The 5,660-nt window shown below is 39.7% G+C and overlaps 1 pseudogene; it reads right to left on the reverse strand.

Annotated features, from left to right (window-relative positions):
• The window catches only part of LOC132169772 (glutamate receptor 2.5-like), a 34,221-nt pseudogene that overhangs the window by 1,643 nt on the left and 26,918 nt on the right, over positions 1-5,660 (reverse strand).

Genomic DNA, 5,660 nt, shown 5'->3' on the forward strand with positions numbered 1-5,660 from the left:
CTACATAAGACACTAAGATTTAAGTGGTTCGGCTTAACAAGCCTATATCCACTTGCGAAAATTATCCAAGAAAAATTCACTAACAAAAGAGTGGAGTACAAAGAGTAGTACAAACAAAACCATTCAAACCCAAAAGCTTCAATACACTCCAATTTCATTTAAAAGAGAATTAAACACAAAAGAGAAAAATAATATTCTCTAAAATTCTTTTAGCATTTCAGCACTCTAAAAGTGAGATCAAAATGAAAAAAAATGGTGTACGCCTTTTTCTCTATGCAGCACAAGCCCCTCTCTGTCTCTCTCGGCAAGCGTTTCTTTTTCTTCTTTCTCTCTTTTCGGCTAAAGTTGCTGCCCTCCTCTTCTATGACCGAATGGCTTCAAATAATAAAACAAAGCCAGCCTTTTCACAAAGCTTCTAGAAGAAGCTCAATCAATGGAGAGCAAAATGAACGTGTGTGAGAGAAAAACAAGTCAAAAAATATGGATGTCATACTGCTGTAGGCCCACGATAAGACTTGTGAAAGCAAGTCACCAAATCTGACAACTCAGTATATGGAAGTGTAAAATCCACGCATTGCAACCGGTCGGCAAGTATGGTCACGTCGCCAATGACAGCGTCATAAGTCTTTTTATTGTATTTCGACCCACATGACAAGCATACACATCTAATCAGAACAATTGATTGTAACTATATAAAAGAGAGAGAGAGAGAAAGCAGTTACTCAAAGATTCACTGCTTTTCCTAGGGGCTTTAGTTAAAGTTATTCATAGAATATTACTAACGGATTTGTATTGCTCAGGCAAAAAAACACAATACAAATGGGTGGTGTATCATTTACATATAATATTAAATCGAAAAGCAGTGGTTTGTACAATAATAAGGCTTCCTGTTTATGGTAAAATCAGTAAACAGAATTTGCACATAATAATTGAACATTAATTAAGTTTATAGTGTATCGTGGACCTCAGATTTTCATTGAATAAGGACTTCTCAATGACAAATGGCGGAGAAAAAGCTGTTACCTTATTAAAGACACGATAAACCAGATCAGTGTAGGTGCCATTATATTCCACAAATTGGTGAGGCAGATCATACTCTAAGAGTTCCAGCACCTTCCAGAAAATTTGAATGGAGAAACCATCATATTTGTTCGGATGCGGTTTCTCCCTATACTCAACCTTCACAAACTTCAAATGTTGCTTTAGCAGGAATTCCAATTTTCAGTGGCTTTGCATGAGTAGGTATTTCCCAACCTTTCGGAGTCCGATTTAAATTCCCAGGCCAAATTACATGACTGGCCAAAATTTTCTTTTCACCTTTTCTGAAACCAAACTCTGGTGTCCACAAGTCTATTTCCTCGTACCCCTTCCCAACAACGTTAATAATTGTCAATATAGGAGTGTCTGTGAGTTGGCCTGCTTCAAAATGTATTTTTCCACTTAGACCGAAGAAATGGCTTGATAATATTTTTTCTAACAACATCTTTTGACTAGTAGTGTTACCAGACATTTTCTCTATCGCTTGTATAACAATTCTAATGCTGTCGTATGCTCGCAGGGCATAAATTCCAGGGTCACAGTTATGCTCCTCCGGATATTAAGCTCTGAAAATTTTCCGAAACTCGGCATAAAAATCTTGATTCTCAGAATAGTTAGTCTTGATTCCTAATGCACCTTCCATGGAGGATATGACGGAATCATTAACAGAGTGCAGCAAATTTGCAATGTTGTCTGCAATAATCCAAGCTGAGTCATTTCCTACAAGTCCCATCTGCTTAGCTTCTCTAAACAAATGAGTCGCCATCTCTACTGATGACTGAAGAACTATGAAAACCCGAGACTTTGTTTTGTTCACTAGCTTATCCAGCTCTTCATGGACAACATGTTCAGGGTCAGACACCAAAGGATGTGGTGGCAGAACCAAACGGTACTCAATTTTCGAACCAACATTTCGGAGAGTCTCAGATAAAATTGCTAACTTTCCGGAATCACCACCATATGTTTCATCTTCATAAATCGCTACGACCCTTCGCCAATTGCAGTCCTGAACAATATCTGCAATACACTTTATTTGTTCAAAACCATTTTTAGCCATTTGTATCAAATAAGGCCAACGAAGCGATGTTAGAGGTGGGTTGATGGCTGGTCCTGCAAACGAAATGACCGGAACATTAGCTTGCCCTCCAACATCAGCTACTACAACGGCTTCCTGCCATGTGTGCATGCCAATAATCACTTTCACCTTTTCCTCTCTGATCAATTCTTGAGCTGTTACATACCAAAATTTATAGATTCTATTAATGTAAATTGTTGGTGCATTTTAGTATTAAAAACAGTAATATAATTAATTAATTTAAAAAATTTAACAGCCACACAACAATTACCAAAATAAGTAAAGCAATAAACTAATCAGACATAACAATTTAGGTGATGAAGTGGAAACTCATTGAAGAACCCCTTAGCAGTAAAACCATTTTGGGACAGCCAAATCTATAAAACTCATCCTTATAGCAGAATTAAAATACACACAATTTCAGCTTACAAATCCTTTCGAGAGCCGAATTCTAGGAGTTCCAGTAGACAAGGCAGCAGGCGTTTTGCCAGTTGCAATTGGGTCGTAATCGTAATCACAAGGACAATGATGCCTATGATAATGATGGGATCCGAGTGAGGCTTGTTCATCACGAGCGGCCTGTACTCATAAACTGACCACCGGTCTATGATGATTTTAGTGATGATGAAGACTTCGTTTCATCACCAGTGGCCTGCACTCATATACTGCCAATATGGGGAATGTCTATGAAGGTGCTGGCTACCGAGGTGTTTATGGAGAGCAACCTAGCTAGGTGTCAGGATTATGGTAGGGAGGAATCCCATGAATACCGGATGAAGATTGATCTCCCATCATTCGGCCGACATTTTCACATCAAAGATTTATTAGATTAGGTGATGGAGGTAGATAGGTTCTTTAATTATATGAGTTTTCATGAGGATCACATGGTGAAGTTGTTGGCATACAAGTTCAAAGGAAGAGCATTTGCTTGGTGGGAACAATTACAGGTTTCCTAAGCCCGACAAGGGAAGGGGCCGATGACTTCATGGTTGAAGACGAAGCGGCTACTCAAGGCACGATTTTTATCATCGGAATTTGAGCAATCGTTATTCCAACAATACCAAGAGTGTCGACAATGAGGTCGAACCACCCTGGCGTATGTTGATGATTTGTATCTCCTATCCACCCAGAATGATCTCATAGAGACAGAGGCTCAAAAAGTTATCAAAGCCATTCTTGCTAGCTCCCAGAACTGGAGTTCTTATGGGCACATCATTGAGGACATCAAGATGGGCTTATCTTGCTTCCGAAGCTGGCGCGCAATGCATATTCACAGGGAAGGTAACACAGCCGCCCATTGTCTTGCTCAAAGGGCTATTGGGGTGGAGACTGAACAGATTTGGTTGGAAGAAATTCCATGTTGTATTCAAGATATTCTCCTCTTAGAGCGTTTAGCTCTTGCTGTTTGGAGTCTTTGTACTCTAGACTTTTCAAGTTATGATATAAGAATCTCAATTCTATTCAAAAAAAGAAAAAAAAGAAAAAGCAATAGGATGTAAATGGATATTTAGAAGGAAAAAAAAAACACATAATGCTGATTGTACCTTTAATAAGTTTAAAGCCTGTTTTGTTTCTAAAGGTTATAGAAAAAGAGAAGGGATAGACTATTTTGACGCATATGCTCCTATTGCATGAATGAATATGCAATGTTTGAGTTTTAATTTCTCTTGTTACTCTTAATAATTTAGTTGTTCACCAAATGGATGTAAAAATTGTGTTTCTAAATGGTGACCTAGATGAAGAGATTTATATGGAGTAACCTAAAAGTTTTGTTTTGCCAAGACATGAGTATAAAGTTTGTAAATTGATTAAGTCTTTATATGGTTTAAAACAAGCTCCTAAACTATATCATGCAAAAATTGATAAAATAGTTTTATCTCTTGAATTTAGAGTGAATGGTGTACATAAATGTGTATTATAAATATAGTGTGATTATTCGTTTGTATGTAGATGATATATTAATATTTGGCAGTAACCTTCAATGTGTAGAAGAAGCTAAAAAGTTTCTTTCTTCTGACTTTGACATTAAGGATATTGGAGAGGCTGATGTGATCTTCGTGATCAAAATTGTGAGAATAATTGATGGTTTATCCTTGATACAATCTCATTACATTTAGAAAGTGATTAAGAAGTATGGTTATGAAAACCAAAAGAAAGTTCATAGACAAAATTGTCGAGGTGAAATAGGATCACTTTTGATGAACTTACCTATATGAGAGTAGGAAGTGTGACCGCTTCCTATAGTATTGATCGTACCAAGAGCTCTCATGAAATTGGGATATTGCACAGGGACAGAAAAGTGCAGAATAAGTGAAACACTCGGAGAATCAGAAAATAAACTCATGTAATATATCCGACTAGTATAATAGGATTATCAGTTTAAGATTTGTTCACTGATCACCTTGACATGCGTAGTCTCAATATATCTACACTCGGTGAAAGTTCAAGTACAAAAGACACGCTCATTGAAGCGACTTATTTTTGAAAAAAATGCACAAAATTTTCATTTACTAGCTAGTTATCAAAGTGATTTGAAATAGTAGGGGACTGTTAGCTTTATCTCAAATAAATAAATAAAATGATTTATTTTTGGTATTTCAAATAATTATATGGATTATAATATATATTTAATGTGCATTTAATTGACCGTTTCAGATGCAAACAATATTGGCTTCGTTTACTTTGATGTAAAATGGTTTCCAAAAAATGATTTCCGCATTTTACGGTGTTTACTTCGACGTAAAATAGTGCTCAACGGAAAATATTTTCCTTTTGACCTAAAATTTTTCTTTGATTTTCGGAAAAGGGTTTACAGTTTTGAAAACCATAAACCATTTTCCGATTATGAGCATCTCATTTTTAAATCTATAGACCTTGTCAAAATCCGCCCAAAACCTCGCTGGGACTTGACCGGGACTCGCACAGGACCTACTTAGGACTGCGTGAGGACCAGCCCGGGACCTAACCGGACTTGAATGGGACCCGCCTGAACCTGCCCAAGACTTGATCGGGACCCGCCCAGGACTTGACCGGGAACCGCCCGGACCCCACCGGGACTTGCCCTGGACTTGACCGGGACCCCGCTAGGACTTGCCCGGGACTTGATCGAGACTTGCTCGGGACCTGTTGGGGACCTGACCGGGACCCTCTCGGGACTAGACCTAGCACTCGCCAGGACCTGCATGGGACTTGACCGGGACCCACTCGGGACTTGGCCGAGACGCACCCGGGAACAGGCCGCAACTTGCTAGGGACCTGCTCGGGACTCGCCTGGGACCTGACCGGGACCTGCTTAGGACTTGCCCAGGACCCCGACGGGACCCGCTCGAGACTTGACTGGGACCTGACCAAGACTTGACCGGGACCCGCCTAGGACTTGCCCTAGACTTGATCGAGACCTGCTTAGGACTTGACAGGGCCTGCCCGAGACCTAATCGGGACCCGCCGGGACTTGACCAAGACCTGTCGGGACTTGACCGAGACCCACCCAGGACTTGCCTAGGATCCCGCTGGGAACCGCCCAAGACTTGACCGGGCTTACCCAAGA

This window comes from Corylus avellana, chromosome ca2 (assembly GCF_901000735.1).
Source record: "Corylus avellana chromosome ca2, CavTom2PMs-1.0".
Taxonomy (NCBI): Eukaryota; Viridiplantae; Streptophyta; class Magnoliopsida; order Fagales; family Betulaceae; genus Corylus; species Corylus avellana.